At 44.5% G+C, this 18,859-nt stretch overlaps 1 non-coding gene across 1 annotated transcript; it reads left to right on the top strand.

Moving 5' to 3' along the window:
- The first annotated feature begins 1,632 nt into the window (after positions 1-1,632).
- On the top strand, positions 1,633-1,708 carry trnaa-ugc (transfer RNA alanine (anticodon UGC)). Its single transcript has one exon. It is a non-coding gene; the product is annotated as a tRNA-Ala (tRNA).
- Positions 1,709-18,859: the final 17,151 nt, after the last annotated feature.

The following is an 18,859-nucleotide window of genomic DNA, read 5'->3' as shown; positions in this document are numbered from 1 at the left end:
CATCTTTTTAAGTGGGAGATACTTTTTTGCCCCACTGTATATATTGAGTTTCCTTTATCCTTTTTACATGTTCGTCTTCTGCTTAATGACCCTCGTGACAGAAAAATACATGAATTGGGGTCAATTGCATCTAAATTCCAGGCAATTTAGACATGGAGTTGCACTCAAAGGAAGCGGAAGTCCTATGTCCAATTTAACTGACAGGAATGGAATGGATCCCAGCTCTGACACCATTCCAACGGGCACAGGGGAAGTCCTGATAGATTGTTTGTTTTCTCACCCTCTCCTTGTGGGGAGGAAAATGCAACCTTTGTGAAACCACATGGCTATGCATGCCAGGGCTCAACAGGGCATCAGAGTAACACAATCTTTACCCCTGGCTCCAAGTGGCAGTTCTCCACTGAGTTCCTGTGTGTTTCCAGTGAGGGTCTGACATTGACTAATGTAGTGATCAAGAGGACAGAACTAGAACCTTTTCACAAGTAACTTTTACATCCATTCACAGCCATTCCTCATTTAACTTCCTGCTCTTGATGGTTATTTTTTTCTGTTCTTCACTGAGTCTGTGGGCCTGGAGTCTGGGTCCGTTCTCTGATATCTGGGGGTGCTCAGGAGAATTAGATGCAGCTTTAGGATCTTTACCACCATCAGTCACTTCATTTCTGCAGTCTGACTGCTTTGTGCTTTCCTCTTTTGTTTTCCTTTCCTCTCTTCCTACCATGTCCAAACAGCAACACTTTAGAGACATTATCTGCAGGCCAGCGTCTCCTTTGTAAAGCGTTATTGTAAAACCCCCAAGTCATAACACTCTGGGGGAGGAAAGATCATCTGTCAGATGACTTCTGTAGTAGTGTTTGTGTGAGGTTCAACCTTCAAACTGACTGTTCCAATACTTGTATTGTTGTGCAGTAAGTTCACTCATGTGGGACCAACTATTTCACTAAATCTGACTGGTTCTACATTTACAATGCTTTTATGACATCATTTTTATTACTTTTCTCCCTAATTTCAATCTTGTCTCTTCACTGCAACTCCCCAACGGGCTCGAGAGAGAGAGAGCAGGCGGAAACATGACCCACCTAACTGCCATCCTTAACATCTCCACTGACACGGACCTAAACATACTGGAGGTGTTTTACTGTCTGTCTGCCCAATGATAATCCTCTCTAGACAATTCCACTCATTCCCCAAGCTGGTCTCCATTCCATCCACTAGAGGACTAACCATCTACATAACAATGCATTTAGGCTCTTAGTTCAACCAGTCCTCTACATATTCTGTTCTGCCAGTTAATGGAGGGTGAGATTTAACCAGTCCTCTACATATTCTGTTCTACCAGTTAATGGAGGGTGAGATTTAACCAGTCCTCTACATATTATGTTCTACCAGTTAATGGAGGGTGAGATTTAACCAGTCCTCTACATATTCTGTTCTACCAGTTAATGGAGGGTGAGATTTAACCAGTCCTCTACATATTCTATTCTACCAGTTAATGGAGGGTGAGATTTAACCAGTCCTCTACATATTCTGTTCTGCCAGTTAATGGAGGGTGAGATTTAACCAGTCCTCTACATATTCTGTTCTACCAGTTAATGGAGGGTAAGATTGAACCATTTTTAAAATTGGGAATAGGGTCCCGTGTGGCTCAGTTGGTAGAGCATGGTGCTTGCAATGTCATGGTTGTGGGTTCGATTCCCATGTGGGACCAGTATGAAAAAGTATGCACTCATTACTGTAAGTTGCTATGGATAAGAGCATCTACTAAAATGTACATTTGGTATTCCATTTAACTCATATGCTGCAGAGCCCTGAGGCTGCTTTCACTACTTGTTGATTCTCGTCAGGTGCCTTCTATCCTACGTAGCTCTATTCAGATGCCTTCTATCAATGCTCTATTCGGGTGCCTTCTGTCCTACGTAGCTCTATTCAGGTGCCTTCTATCCTACGTAGCTCTACTCGGGTGCCTTCTGTCCTACGTAGCTCTATTCAGGTGCCTTCTATCCTACGTAGCTCTATTCAGGTGCCTTCTATCTTACGTAGCTCTATTCAGGTGGCTTCTATCCTACGTAGCTCTATTCAGGTGCCTTCTATCCTCTATTCAGGTGGCTTCTATCATACGTAGCTCTCTTCAGGTGCCTTCTATCCTACGTAGCTCTCTTCAGGTGGCTTCTATCATACGTAGCTCTATTCAGGTGCCTTCTATCATACGTAGCTCTATTCAGGTGCCTTCTATCCTACGTAGCTCTATTCAGGTGGCTTCTATCATACGTAGCTCTCTTCAGGTGCCTTCTATCCTACGTAGCTCTATTCAGGTGGCTTCTATCCTACGTAGCTCTCTTCAGGTACCTTCTATCCTACGTAGCTCTCTGAGGCACATAATCTGGTGTGCAAAAGGTAAGGTATCGATATCTAAAGGCTGAAGTTTAAATAGAGAGGGAGTACAAAACTCTACCCTGGATGAGAATAAAGAAAGCTAAGCACTAGTATGTACTTGACTAGAGGCTACGTACAGTTGGACAACAATACATTTCATTGTACATTGTTTTGTTTCCGGACAGATCAATTAAATATGATAATTAATGTTCTCATAACATTTTAACAAATCTCCCTCCAATACTTGGTGAAAAAACACGCTTGATCAGGGGCTTTCCCCCACATGGCTTTATTGCTGTGATTAATCAACAGGATGATCTGAAAGCCTTAGGGTATAACAGGAGACCTAGCCCTCTACTAACTAGTACGTCAGGAGGCTTCTTCACCTCCTAGCTTCCCAATTACACAACATGGAAATGTAATGTGTTACCCAGAAGTACACAGTGTGTCTGTACAAAATTGCACCTTATTCCCTATATAGTGCACTACTGTGCTATATAGGGAATAGGATGCAATTTGGGAATCAACCTGTCTGTGAGTCAGAGTGTGAGTGGGTCGCCTTTGTTTTCACAATCACTCCCTCTGGTTGACTGACAAATCCTGACATCACAGTTGGTGCGGACATGCTCTAACTGGAGTAAACGCTTCCAGCTGCTCTCCTCTCGCTAGGTCGACTCCAAATACCTTTCCCCTGACTAGCTAGGGAGATAAGCTTCCAGCTGCTCTCCTCTCGCTAGGTCGACTCCAAATACCTTTCCCCTGACTAGCTAGGGAGATAAGCTTCCAGTTGCTCTCCTCTCGCTAGGTCGACTCCAAATACCTTTCCCCTGACTAGCTAGGGAGATAAGCTTCCAGCTGCTCTCCTCTCGTTAGGTCGACTCCAAATACCTTTCCCCTGACTAGCTAGGGAGATAAGCTTCCAAGCCCGAAGCATGCTCATTGTTTACGGCAGGGGTGTCAAACTCATTTTGCCCTGGGGGCCGCATTCGATCTTCAATGATGCTGTATGAATGTAGGGATTATCAGTGAGCTGGACACAGGCAAGATGCTGTATGAATGTAGTGATTATCAGTGAGCTGGACACAGTCAAGATGCTGTATATGAATGTAGTGATTATCAGTGAGCTGGACACAGTCAAGATGCTGTATGAATGTAGGGATTATCAGTGAGCTGGACACAGTCAAGATACTGTATGAATGTAGTGATTATCAGTGAGCTGGACACAGGCAAGATGCTGTGTATGAATGTAGTGATTATCAGTGAGCTGGACACAGTCAAGATGCTGTATATGAATGTAGTGATTATCAGTGAGCTGGACACAGTCAAGATGCTGTATATGAATGTAGTGATTATCAGTGAGCTGGACACAGTCAAGATACTGTATGATTGCAGTGATTATCAGTGAGCTGGACACAGGCAAGATGCTGTATGAATGTAGTGATTATCAGTGAGCTGGACACAGTCAAGATGCTGTATATGAATGTAGTGATTATCAGTGAGCTGGACACAGTCAAGATGCTGTATATGAATGTAGTGATTATCAGTGAGCTGGACACAGTCAAGATACTGTATGATTGCAGTGATTATCAGTGAGCTGGACACAGGCAAGATGCTGTATGAATGTAGTGATTATCAGTGAGCTGGACACAGGCAAGATGCTGTATGAATGTAGTGATTATCAGTGAGCTGGACACAGGCAAGATGCTGTGTATGAATGTAGTGATTATCAGTGAGCTGGACACAGTCAAGATGCTGTATATGAATGTAGTGATTATCAGTGAGCTGGACACAGTCAAGATGCTGTATATGAATGTAGTGATTATCAGTGAGCTGGACACAGTCAAGATGCTGTGTGAATGTAGTGATTATCAGTGAGCTGGACACAGGCAAGATGCTGTATGAATGTAGTGATTATCAGTGAGCTGGACACAGTCAAGATGCTGTATATGAATGTAGTGATTATCAGTGAGCTGGACACAGTCAAGATGCTGTATGAATGTAGGGATTATCAGTGAGCTGGACACAGTCAAGATACTGTATGAATGTAGTGATTATCAGTGAGCTGGACACAGGCAAGATGCTGTGTATGAATGTAGTGATTATCAGTGAGCTGGACACAGTCAAGATGCTGTATATGAATGTAGTGATTATCAGTGAGCTGGACACAGTCAAGATGCTGTGTATGAATGTAGTGATTATCAGTGAGCTGGACACAGTCAAGATGCTGTATATGAATGTAGTGATTATCAGTGAGCTGGACACAGTCAAGATGCTGTATATGAATGTAGTGATTATCAGTGAGCTGGACACAGTCAAGATGCTGTGTGAATGTAGTGATTATCAGTGAGCTGGACACAGTCAAGATGCTGTATATGAATGTAGTGATTATCAGTGAGCTGGACACAGTCAAGATACTGTATATGAATGTAGTGATTATCAGTGAGCTGGACACAGGCAAGATGCTGTATATGAATGTAGTGATTATCAGTGATCTGGACACAGTCAAGATACTGTATGAATGTAGCTCCATTATCATGTATAAACATTCCATTTGGTTTTAGTCATTTTAAAGTATATTGAGATTGTTTTTATTTTTACCCAATGCATGTTTGACACCCCTGGTTTACGACTTTGTCGCAATCTATTTTGCGTCCCAAATGGCACCCTATTTCCTATATAGTGCACTACATAGGGAATAGGGTGCTATTTTGGACAGACACTCTGTTTGGTAAAAATGTTTAACTGAATTAGCGGTAGGTGTATTACTCACACTGACCATAAACAGTCGTCTCTATAGATCGACATCATATACATAAGAACGGTTCTGAAATGTCTGGCTGATGTTCAGTCAACATGGAGATTAGTTCTTCCAAGTCTTTGGTTTCCTTTGTAGAATAAGCCAGATAAATGCTAGTGCTTTCATGACTGCTTTCATGGGGTCCTGGTCTGGTCTGGAGCTGCCAAGATGTAGTAATAACCGGAAGAGAAGAGTAGAGGAAGAGAGGAAGAGAGGATGAGAGGATTAGAAGAGGAGAGGAGGAGAGGATTAGAGGATTAGATGAGGAGAGGAGGAGAGGAAGAGAGGATTAGAGGAGGAGAGGAGGACAAGATTAGAGGAGGAGAGGAGGAGAGGATTAGAGGAGGAGAGGAAGAGAGGATTAGAGGATTAGATGAGGAGAGGAGGAGAGGAAGAGAGGATTAGAAGAGGAGAGGAGGAGAGGATTAGAGGATTAGATGAGGAGAGGAGGAGAGAGGAAGAGAGGATTAGAGGAGGAGAGGAGGAGAGGATTAGAGGATTAGAAGAGGAGAGGAGGAGAGGATTAGAGGAGGAGAGGAGGAGAGGAGGAGAGGATTAGAGGAGGAGAGGAGGACAGGATTAGAGGAGGAGAGGAAGACAGGATTAGAGGAGGAGAGGAGGAGAGGATTAGAGGATTAGAAGAGGAGAGGAGAGGATTAGAGGATTAGATGAGGAGAGGAGGAGAGGAGGACAGGATTAGAAGAGGAGAGGAGGAGAGGATTAGAGGATTAGATGAGGAGAGGAGGAGAGGAAGAGAGGATTAGAGGAGGAGAGGAGGAGAGGATTAGAGGATTAGAAGAGGAGAGGAGGAGAGGATTAGAGGAGGAGAGGAGGACAGGATTAGAGGAGGAGAGGAGGAGAGGATTAGAGGATTAGAAGAGGAGAGGAAGAGAGGATTAGAGGATTAGAAGAGGAGAGGAGAGGATTAGAGGATTAGAAGAGGAGAGGAGGAGAGGATTAGAGGAGGAGAGGAGGACAGGATTAGATGAGGAGAGGAGGAGAGGATTAGAGGAGGAGAGGAGGACAGGATTAGAGGAGGAGAGGAGGAGAGGATTAGAGGATTAGATGAGGAGAGGAGGTGAGGATTAGAGGAGGAGAGGAGGACAGGATTAGAGGAGAGGAAGAGAGGATTAGAGGAGGAGAGCATTAGAGGAGGAGAGGAGGAGAGGAAGAGAGGATTAGAGGAGGAGAGGAAGAGAGGATTAGAGGAGAGGATTAGATGATTAGAGGAGGAGAGGAAGACAGGATTAGAGGATTAGAGGAGGAGAGGAAGACAGGATTAGAGGAGGAGAGGATTAGAAGGGGTGAGGAGGAGAGGGTTAGATGAAGAGAGGAGGAGAGGATTAGAAGAGGAGGAGGAGAGGACTAGAGGAGGAGAGGAAGACAGGATTAGAGGAGGAGAGGATTAGAGGAGAGGATTAGATGATTAGAGGAGGAGAGGAAGACAGGATTAGAGGATTAGAGGAGGAGAGGAAGACAGGATTAGAGGAGGAGAGGATTAGAAGGGGTGAGGAGGAGAGGATTAGAGGAGGAGAGGATAAGAAGAGGAGGAGGAGAGGATTAGAGGAGAGGAGGAGAGGATTAGAGGAGGAGAGGATTAGAGGAGGAGGAAGAAATGATTAGAAGAGGAGAGGATTATAGGAGGAGAGGATTAGAGGAGGAGAGGAAGAGAGGAGGAGAGGAAGAGAGGATTAGAGGAGGAAAGGATTAGAGGAGGAGAGGAAGAGAGGAGGAGAGGAGGAGAGGATTAGAGGAGGAGAGGATTAGAGGAGGAGAGGAAGAGAGGAGGAGAGGAAGAGAGGATTAGAGGAGAGGATTAGATGATTAGAGGAGGAGAGGAAGACAGGATTAGAGGATTAGAGGAGGAGAGGAAGACAGGATTAGAGGAGGAGAGGATTAGAAGGGGTGAGGAGGAGAGGGTTAGATGAAGAGAGGAGGAGAGGATTAGAAGAGGAGGAGGAGAGGACTAGAGGAGGAGAGGAAGACAGGATTAGAGGAGGAGAGGATTAGAGGAGAGGATTAGATGATTAGAGGAGGAGAGGAAGACAGGATTAGAGGATTAGAGGAGGAGAGGAAGACAGGATTAGAGGAGGAGAGGATTAGAAGGGGTGAGGAGGAGAGGATTAGAGGAGGAGAGGATAAGAAGAGGAGGAGGAGAGGATTAGAGGAGAGGAGGAGAGGATTAGAGGAGGAGAGGATTAGAGGAGGAGGAAGAAATGATTAGAAGAGGAGAGGATTATAGGAGGAGAGGATTAGAGGAGGAGAGGAAGAGAGGAGGAGAGGAAGAGAGGATTAGAGGAGGAGAGGATTAGAGGAGGAGAGGAAGAGAAGAGGAGAGGAAGAGAGGATTAGAGGAGGAGAGGATTAGAGGAGGAGAGGAAGAGAGGATTAGAGGAGGAGAGGAAGAGAGGATTAGAAGAGGAGAGGAAGAGAGGAGGGGAGGATTAGAGGAAGAGAGTAGGAGAGGATTAGAGGAGGAGAGGAAGAGAGGATTAGAGGAGGAGAGGAAGAGAAAGAAAAGAGTAGAGGAAGAGAGGAGGAGGGGAGGAGAGGGAGAGAGGAGGAGAGGAGGAGAGGAAGAGCTGTATGGGAGGTTACGTTACTCTCTGAAGGGAACAAACACTGGTATACGAGGCTGATACCACAGGATGTTCTCCACGTGAGAGGAACATTATAGTGGAGAGAGACAGCAAGACGCCACCAGACAACAACGACGTCTTGATATATTGCATGTGTAATGGCTAGAGAAAATTCCACTGATGCGTGTTTCGAAGTTGTCATAGAAATAAGACCTATTTTGATAGAAATTAAAAAGCACAATTTGTTGTTTCACTTAGCTCACCTACACACAGTGATATCAAATGCAATGAGAGTAATACTGACCTTTCTGCTACCCTGTGTGGACCAATAAAACACTGCCAGAGACATGTTGAGTGACCTCCCTAGTATTAAGACGTCAAACTGAAGCCACAGCGTTCAATATAACTTCCCCTGGGTCATAGTCTTCACTATAAGATGGTGATCTTGTAAAGGTGTTTGGGGTGTCTGTATGCAGGTAGTGGTGTACCATAGAGGAATGGGAGTCCCATCACAGCTGGCTATCCTCTCCTATCTAGAACAGATCCATCAGTGGGCTCGACGTTAGGAGCACACTGTAGGGCTCTCCCAGCACGACGCCTCAAACATTCCCCAGACTCATTAAAAAGTCCTATTTGATGTCTGGCGGTTATGTGACTTGAAGAGAAAAAGAGGAGAGAGAAAGAGAAGTCTGGTACCAATGCTAACCAGGGTTGGCCCAGCTGGGGACACTGAACAAAGTAAAGATGATAACACATACCGTATACAGACTGAACTAATAAATACATCTGTCCCCATCTCCTACATGGATTAATATCCCCCTGACATCTATAATAGTCTGGTCTGGTGAGAGGAGAGACATCTATAATAGTCTGGTCTGGTGAGAGGAGAGACATCTATACTAGTCTGGTCTGGTGAGAGGAGAGACATCTATAATAGTCTGGTCTGATGAGAGGACATACATCTATAATAGTCTGGTCTGGTGAGAGGAGAGACATCTATACTAGTCTGGTCTGGTGAGAGGAGAGACATCTATACTAGTCTGGTCTGGTGAGAGAGACATCTATACTAGTCTGGTCTGGTGAGAGAGACATCTATACTAGTCTGGTCTGTTGAGAGGAGAGGAGAGACATCTATAATAGTCTGGTCTGATGAGAGGACATACATCTATAATAGTCTGGTCTGGTGAGAGGAGAGACATCTATAATAGTCTGGTCTGATGAGAGGAGAGACATCTATACTAGTCTGGTCTGGTGAGAGGAGAGACATCTATAATAGTCTGGTCTGGTGAGAGGAGAGACATCTATACTAGTCTGGTCTGGTGAGAGGAGAGACATCTATAATAGTCTGGTCTGGTGAGAGGAGAGACATCTATACTAGTCTGGTGAGAGGAGAGACATCTATACTAGTCTGGTGAGAGGAGAGACATCTATACTAGTCTAGTCTGATGAGAGGAGAGACATCTATACTAGTCTGGTCTGGTGAGAGGAGAGACATCTATAATAGTCTGGTCTGGTGAGAGGAGAGACATCTATAATAGTCTGGTCTGGTGAGAGGAGAGACATCTATAATAGTCTGGTCTGATGAGAGGAGAGACATCTATAATAGTCTGGTCTGGTGAGAGGAGAGACATCTATAATAGTCTGGTACCAATGCTAACCAGGGTTGGCCCAGCTGGGGACACTGAACAAAGTAAAGATGATAACACATACCGTATACAGACTGAACTAATAAATACATCTGTCCCCATCTCCTACATGGATTAATATCCCCCTGACATCTATAATAGTCTGGTCTGGTGAGAGGAGAGACATCTATACTAGTCTGGTCTGGTGAGAGGAGAGACATCTATACTAGTCTGGTCTGGTGAGAGGAGAGACATCTATAATAGTCTGGTCTGATGAGAGGAGAGACATCTATAATAGTCTGGTCTGGTGAGAGGAGAGACATCTATAATAGTCTGGTACCAATGCTAACCAGGGTTGGCCCAGCTGGGGACACTGAACAAAGTAAAGATGATAACACATACCGTATACAGACTGAACTAATAAATACATCTGTCCCCATCTCCTACATGGATTAATATCCCCCTGACATCTATAATAGTCTGGTCTGGTGAGAGGAGAGACATCTATACTAGTCTGGTCTGGTGAGAGGAGAGACATCTATACTAGTCTGGTCTGGTGAGAGGAGAGACATCTATAATAGTCTGGTACCAATGCTAACCAGGGTTGGCCCAGCTGGGGACACTGAACAAAGTAAAGATAACACATACCGTATACAGACTGAACTAATAAATACATCTGTCCCCATCTCCTACATGGATTAATATCCCCCTGACATCTATAATAGTCTGGTCTGGTGAGAGGAGAGACATCTATACTAGTCTGGTCTGGTGAGAGGAGAGACATCTATACTAGTCTGGTCTGGTGAGAGGAGAGACATCTATACTAGTCTGGTCTGGTGAGAGGAGAGACATCTATACTAGTCTGGTCTGATGAGAGGAGAGGAGAGACATCTATAATAGTCTGGTCTGGTGAGAGGAGAGACATCTATAATAGTCTGGTCTGGTGAGAGGAGAGACATCTATACTAGTCTGGTCTGGTGAGAGGAGAGACATCTATACTAGTCTGGTGAGAGGAGAGACATCTATAATAGTCTGGTCTGGTGAGAGGACATACATCTATAATAGTCTGGTCTGGTGAGAGGAGAGACATCTATAATAGTCTGGTCTGGTGAGAGGAGAGACATCTATACTAGTCTGGTCTGGTGAGAGGAGAGACATCTATACTAGTCTGGTCTGGTGAGAGGAGAGACATCTATAATAGTCTGGTCTGGTGAGAGAGACATCTATACTAGTCTGGTCTGGTGAGAGGAGAGACATCTATAATAGTCTGGTGGTCTGGTGAGAGGAGAGACATCTATACTAGTCTGGTCTGGTGAGAGGAGAGACATCTATAATAGTCTGGTGAGAGGAGAGACATCTATAATAGTCTGGTCTGGTGAGAGGAGAGACATCTATAATAGTCTGGTCTGGTGAGAGGAGAGACATCTATACTAATCTGGTCTGGTGAGAGGAGAGACATCTATAATAGTCTGGTCTGGTGAGAGGAGAGACATCTATAATAGTCTGGTCTGGTGAGAGGAGAGACATCTATACTAGTCTGGTGAGAGGAGAGACATCTATAATAGTCTGGTGAGAGGAGAGACATCTATAATAGTCTGGTCTGGTGAGAGGAGAGACATCTATACTAGTCTGGTCTGGTGAGAGGAGAGACATCTATAATAGTCTGGTCTGATGAGAGGAGAGACATCTATACTAGTCTGGTCTGATGAGAGGAGAGACATCTATAATAGTCTGGTCTGGTGAGAGAGACATCTATAATAGTCTGGTCTGGTGAGAGGAGAGACATCTATAATAGTCTGGTCTGGTGAGAGAGACATCTATAATAGTCTGGTCTGGTGAGAGGAGAGACATCTATACTAGTCTGGTCTGGTGAGAGGAGAGACATCTATACTAGTCTGGTCTGGTGAGAGGAGAGACATCTATACTAGTCTGGTCTGGTGAGAGGAGAGACATCTATACTAGTCTGGTCTGGTGAGAGGAGAGACATCTATACTAGTCTGGTCTGGTGAGAGGAGAGACATCTATAATAGTCTGGTCTGGTGAGAGAGACATCTATACTAGTCTGGTCTGGTGAGAGGAGAGACATCTATAATAGTCTGGTGGTCTGGTGAGAGGAGAGACATCTATACTAGTCTGGTCTGGTGAGAGGAGAGACATCTATAATAGTCTGGTGAGAGGAGAGACATCTATAATAGTCTGGTCTGGTGAGAGGAGAGACATCTATAATAGTCTGGTCTGGTGAGAGGAGAGACATCTATACTAGTCTGGTCTGGTGAGAGGAGAGACATCTATAATAGTCTGGTCTGGTGAGAGGAGAGACATCTATAATAGTCTGGTCTGGTGAGAGGAGAGACATCTATACTAGTCTGGTCTGGTGAGAGGAGAGACATCTATAATAGTCTGGTCTGATGAGAGGACATACATCTATAATAGTCTGGTCTGGTGAGAGGAGAGACATCTATAATAGTCTGGTCTGATGAGAGGAGAGACATCTATAATAGTCTGGTCTGGTGAGAGGAGAGACATCTATAATAGTCTGGTATGGTGAGAGGAGAGACATCTATACTAGTCTGGTGAGAGGAGAGACATCTATAATAGTCTGGTGAGAGGAGAGACATCTATAATAGTCTGGTGAGAGGAGAGACATCTATACTAGTCTGGTGAGAGGAGAGACATCTATAATAGTCTGGTCTGGTGAGAGAGACATCTATACTAGTCTGGTCTGGTGAGAGAGACATCTATACTAGTCTGGTCTGGTGAGAGGAGAGACATCTATAATAGTCTGGTCTGATGAGAGGAGAGACATCTATAATAGTCTGGTCTGGTGAGAGGAGAGACATCTATAATAGTCTGGTACCAATGCTAACCAGGGTTGGCCCAGCTGGGGACACTGAACAAAGTAAAGATGATAACACATACCGTATACAGACTGAACTAATAAATACATCTGTCCCCATCTCCTACATGGATTAATATCCCCCTGACATCTATACTAGTCTGGTCTGGTGAGAGGAGAGACATCTATAATAGTCTGGTCTGGTGAGAGGAGAGACATCTATACTAGTCTGGTCTGGTGAGAGGAGAGACATCTATAATAGTCTGGTCTGGTGAGAGAGACATCTATACTAGTCTGGTCTGGTGAGAGGAGAGACATCTATACTAGTCTGGTCTGGTGAGAGGAGAGACATCTATACTAGTCTGGTCTGGTGAGAGGAGAGACATCTATAATAGTCTGGTCTGGTGAGAGGAGAGACATCTATAATAGTCTGGTCTGGTGAGAGGAGAGACATCTATAATAGTCTGGTCTGGTGAGAGGAGAGACATCTATACTAGTCTGGTCTGGTGAGAGGAGAGACATCTATAATAGTCTGGTCTGGTGAGAGGAGAGACATCTATAATAGTCTGGTCTGGTGAGAGAGACATCTATAATAGTCTGGTCTGGTGAGAGGAGAGACATCTATAATAGTCTGGTCTGGTGAGAGGAGAGACATCTATACTAGTCTGGTCTGGTGAGAGGAGAGACATCTATAATAGTCTGGTCTGGTGAGAGGAGAGACATCTATAATAGTCTGGTCTGGTGAGAGGAGAGACATCTATAATAGTCTGGTCTGGTGAGAGGAGAGACATCTATACTAGTCTGGTCTGGTGAGAGGAGAGACATCTATAATAGTCTGGTCTGGTGAGAGGAGAGACATCTATAATAGTCTGGTCTGGTGAGAGGAGAGACATCTATACTAGTCTGGTCTGGTGAGAGGAGAGACATCTATAATAGTCTGGTCTGATGAGAGGACATACATCTATAATAGTCTGGTCTGGTGAGAGGAGAGACATCTATAATAGTCTGGTCTGATGAGAGGAGAGACATCTATAATAGTCTGGTCTGGTGAGAGGAGAGACATCTATAATAGTCTGGTATGGTGAGAGGAGAGACATCTATACTAGTCTGGTGAGAGGAGAGACATCTATAATAGTCTGGTGAGAGGAGAGACATCTATAATAGTCTGGTGAGAGGAGAGACATCTATACTAGTCTGGTGAGAGGAGAGACATCTATAATAGTCTGGTCTGGTGAGAGAGACATCTATACTAGTCTGGTCTGGTGAGAGAGACATCTATACTAGTCTGGTCTGGTGAGAGGAGAGACATCTATAATAGTCTGGTCTGATGAGAGGAGAGACATCTATAATAGTCTGGTCTGGTGAGAGGAGAGACATCTATAATAGTCTGGTACCAATGCTAACCAGGGTTGGCCCAGCTGGGGACACTGAACAAAGTAAAGATGATAACACATACTGTATACAGACTGAACTAATAAATTCATCTGTCCCCATCTCCTACATGGATTAATATCCCCCTGACATCTATAATAGTCTGGTCTGGTGAGAGGAGAGACATCTATACTAGTCTGGTCTGGTGAGAGGAGAGACATCTATAATAGTCTGGTCTGGTGAGAGGAGAGACATCTATAATAGTCTGGTCTGGTGAGAGGAGAGACATCTATAATAGTCTGGTCTGGTGAGAGGAGAGACATCTATAATAGTCTGGTCTGGTGAGAGGAGAGACATCTATAATAGTCTGGTCTGGTGAGAGGAGATAAATCTATAATAGTCTGGTACCAATGCTAACCAGGGTTGGCCCAGCTGGGGACACTGAACAAAGTAAAGATGATAACACATACCGTATACAGACTGAACTAATAAATACATCTGTCCCCATCTCCTACATGGATTAATATCCCCCTGACATCTATAATAGTCTGGTCTGGTGAGAGGAGAGACATCTATACTAGTCTGGTCTGGTGAGAGGAGAGACATCTATAATAGTCTGGTCTGGTGAGAGGAGAGACATCTATAATAGTCTGGTCTGGTGAGAGGAGAGACATCTATAATAGTCTGGTCTGGTGAGAGAGACATCTATAATAGTCTGGTCTGGTGAGAGGAGAGACATCTATAATAGTCTGGTCTGGTGAGAGGAGAGGAGAGACATCTATAATAGTCTGGTCTGGTGAGAGGAGAGACATCTATACTAGTCTGGTCTGGTGAGAGGAGAGACATCTATAATAGTCTGGTCTGGTGAGAGAGACATCTATAATAGTCTGGTCTGGTGAGAGAGACATCTATACTAGTCTGGTCTGGTGAGAGGAGAGACATCTATAATAGTCTGGTCTGGTGAGAGAGACATCTATACTAGTCTGGTCTGGTGAGAGGAGACACATCTATACTAGTCTGGTCTGGTGAGAGGAGAGACATCTATAATAGTCTGGTCTGGTGAGAGGAGAGACATCTATACTAGTCTGGTCTGGTGAGAGGAGAGACATCTATAATAGTCTGGTCTGGTGAGAGAGACATCTATACTAGTCTGGTCTGGTGAGAGGAGAGACATCTATACTAGTCTGGTCTGGTGAGAGGAGAGACATCTATAATAGTCTGGTCTGGTGAGAGGAGAGACATCTATAATAGTCTGGTCTGGTGAGAGGAGAGACATCTATAATAGTCTGGTCTGGTGAGAGGAGAGACATCTATACTAGTCTGGTCTGATGAGAGGAGAGACATCTATAATAGTCTGGTCTGGTGAGAGGAGAGACATCTATAATAGTCTGGTCTGGTGAGAGGAGAGACATCTATACTAGTCTGGTCTGATGAGAGGAGAGGAGAGACATCTATAATAGTCTGGTCTGGTGAGAGGAGAGACATCTATAATAGTCTGGTCTGGTGAGAGGAGAGACATCTATACTAGTCTGGTCTGGTGAGAGGAGAGACATCTATACTAGTCTGGTCTGGTGAGAGGAGAGACATCTATAATAGTCTGGTCTGGTGAGAGGAGAGACATCTATAATAGTCTGGTCTGGTGAGAGGAGAGACATCTATACTAGTCTGGTCTGATGAGAGGAGAGACATCTATAATAGTCTGGTCTGGTGAGAGGAGAGACATCTATAATAGTCTGGTCTGGTGAGAGAGACATCTATAATAGTCTGGTCTGGTGAGAGGAGAGACATCTATACTAGTCTGGTCTGATGAGAGGAGAGGAGAGACATCTATAATAGTCTGGTCTGGTGAGAGGAGAGACATCTATAATAGTCTGGTCTGGTGAGAGGAGAGACATCTATACTAGTCTGGTCTGGTGAGAGGAGAGACAACTATACTAGTCTGGTGAGAGGAGAGACATCTATACTAGTCTGGTCTGGTGAGAGGAGAGACATCTATAATAGTCTGGTGAGCGGAGAGACATCTATAATAGTCTGGTCTGGTGAGAGGAGAGACATCTATAATAGTCTAGTCTGGTCTGGTGAGAGGAGAGACATCTATAATAGTCTGGTCTGGTGAGAGGAGAGACATCTATAATAGTCTGGTCTGGTGAGAGGAGAGACATCTATACTAGTCTGGTCTGGTGAGAGGAGAGACATCTATAATAGTCTGGTCTGGTGAGAGGACATACATCTATAATAGTCTGGTCTGGTGAGAGGAGAGACATCTATAATAGTCTGGTCTGGTGAGAGGAGAGACATCTATAATAGTCTGGTCTGGTGAGAGGAGAGACATCTATAATAGTCTGGTATGGTGAGAGGAGAGACATCTATACTAGTCTGGTGAGAGGAGAGACATCTATAATAGTCTGGTGAGAGGGAGAGACATCTATAATAGTCTGGTGAGAGGAGAGACATCTATACTAGTCTGGTCTGGTGAGAGGAGAGACATCTATAATAGTCTGGTCTGGTGAGAGAGACATCTATACTAGTCTGGTCTGGTGAGAGAGACATCTATACTAGTCTGGTCTGGTGAGAGGAGAGACATCTATAATAGTCTGGTCTGATGAGAGGAGAGACATCTATAATAGTCTGATGAGAGGAGAGACATCTATACTAGTCTGGTCTGGTGAGAGGAGAGACATCTATAATAGTCTGGTCTGGTGAGAGGAGAGACATCTATACTAGTCTGGTCTGGTGAGAGGAGAGACATCTATACTAGTCTGGTCTGGTGAGAGGAGAGACATCTATAATAGTCTGGTCTGGTGAGAGGAGAGACATCTATAATAGTCTGGTCTGGTGAGAGGAGAGACATCTATACTAGTCTGGTCTGATGAGAGGAGAGACATCTATAATAGTCTGGTCTGGTGAGAGGAGAGACATCTATAATAGTCTGGTCTGGTGAGAGAGACATCTATAATAGTCTGGTCTGGTGAGAGGAGAGACATCTATACTAGTCTGGTCTGATGAGAGGAGAGGAGAGACATCTATAATAGTCTGGTCTGGTGAGAGGAGAGACATCTATAATAGTCTGGTCTGGTGAGGAGAGACATCTATAATAGTCTGGTCTGGTGAGGAGAGACATCTATACTAGTCTGGTCTGGTGAGAGGAGAGACAACTATACTAGTCTGGTGAGAGGAGAGACATCTATACTAGTCTGGTCTGGTGAGAGGAGAGACATCTATAATAGTCTGGTGAGCGGAGAGACATCTATAATAGTCTGGTCTGGTGAGAGGAGAGACATCTATAATAGTCTGGTCTGGTGAGAGGAGAGACATCTATACTAGTCTGGTCTGGTGAGAGGAGAGACATCTATAATAGTCTGGTCTGGTGAGAGGAGAGACATCTATAATAGTCTGGTCTGGTGAGAGGAGAGACATCTATACTAGTCTGGTCTGGTGAGAGGAGAGACATCTATAATAGTCTGGTCTGATGAGAGGACATACATCTATAATAGTCTGGTCTGGTGAGAGGAGAGACATCTATAATAGTCTGGTCTGATGAGAGGAGAGACATCTATAATAGTCTGGTCTGGTGAGAGGAGAGACATCTATAATAGTCTGGTATGGTGAGAGGAGAGACATCTATACTAGTCTGGTGAGAGGAGAGACATCTATAATAGTCTGGTGAGGGGAGAGACATCTATAATAGTCTGGTGAGAGGAGAGACATCTATACTAGTCTGGTGAGAGGAGAGACATCTATAATAGTCTGGTCTGGTGAGAGAGACATCTATACTAGTCTGGTCTGGTGAGAGAGACATCTATACTAGTCTGGTCTGGTGAGAGGAGAGACATCTATAATAGTCTGGTCTGATGAGAGGAGAGACATCTATAATAGTCTGATGAGAGGAGAGACATCTATACTAGTCTGGTCTGGTGAGAGGAGAGACATCTATAATAGTCTGGTTGCCCCACAAATCACCCTGATAAGGAAATCAGTCAATTTAACTAAATTAACTAGGCCCTAATCTATGGATTTCACATGACTGGGAATACAAATATGCATTTGTTGGTCAGATACATTTTTTTCCCAAGTGGATCAGAAAACCAGCCAGCATCTGGTGTGATCACCATTTACCTCATGCAGCGCAACATCTCCTTTACATAGAGTTGATCAGGCTGTTGATTGTGGCCTGTGGAATGTTGTCCCACTCATCTTCAATGTCTGTGTGGAGTTGGTGAATACTGGAACACGCTGTCTCTTGTACACGTCGATCCAGAGAATCCCAAATATGTCCAATGGGTGAGTATGCAGGCTATGGAACAACTAGGACATTTTCTGCTTCCAGGAATTGTATACAGGTCCTTGCGAGATGGGGCCGTGTATTATCATGCTGGAACGTGATGGCGGAGGATGAATTATACGACAATGGGCCTCAGGATCTCGTCTCAGGATCTCTGTGGATTCAAATTGCCATTGATAAAATGCATTTAAGTTCGTTGTCCATAGCTTATGCCTGGCCATATCATATCCCCACCTCCACCATGAGGCACTCTGTTCACAAACCGCTCGCTCACACAACGTCACATACACCCTCTTCCCGGTACAGTTGAAACCGGGATTCATCTGTGAAGAGCACACTTCTCCAGCGTGCCAGTGGCCATCAAAGGTGAGCATTTGCCCACTGAAGTCAGTTACTATTTATTGCCTTACCTCCCTTATCCTACCTCATTTGCCCACTGAAGTCAGTTACTATTTATTGCCTTACCTCCCTTATCCTACCTCATTTGCCCACTGAAGTCAGTTACTATTTGTTGCCTTACCTCCCTTATCCTACCTCATTTGCCCACTGAAGTCAGTTACTATTTGTTGCCTTACCTCCCTTATCCTACCTCATTTGCCCACTGAAGTCAGTTACTATTTATTGCCTTACCTCCCTTATCCTACCTCATTTGCCCACTGAAGTCAGTTACTATTTGTTGCCTTACCTCCCTTATCCTACCTCATTTGCCCACTGAAGTCAGTTACTATTTGTTGCCTTACCTCCCTTATCCTACCTCATTTGCCCACTGAAGTCAGTTACTATTTATTGCCTTACCTCCCTTATCCTACCTCATTTGCCCACTGAAGTCAGTTACTATTTGTTGCCTTACCTCCCTTATCCTACCTCATTTGCCCACTGAAGTCAGTTACTATTTGTTGCCTTACCTCCCTTATCCTACCTCATTTGCCCACTGAAGTCAGTTACTATTTGTTGCCTTACCTCCCTTATCCTACCTCATTTGCCCACTGAAGTCAG

This window comes from Oncorhynchus clarkii, unplaced genomic scaffold (assembly GCF_045791955.1).
Source record: "Oncorhynchus clarkii lewisi isolate Uvic-CL-2024 unplaced genomic scaffold, UVic_Ocla_1.0 unplaced_contig_11764_pilon_pilon, whole genome shotgun sequence".
Taxonomy (NCBI): Eukaryota; Metazoa; Chordata; class Actinopteri; order Salmoniformes; family Salmonidae; genus Oncorhynchus; species Oncorhynchus clarkii.
This window is presented reverse-complemented; position numbering and strand designations above follow the sequence as displayed.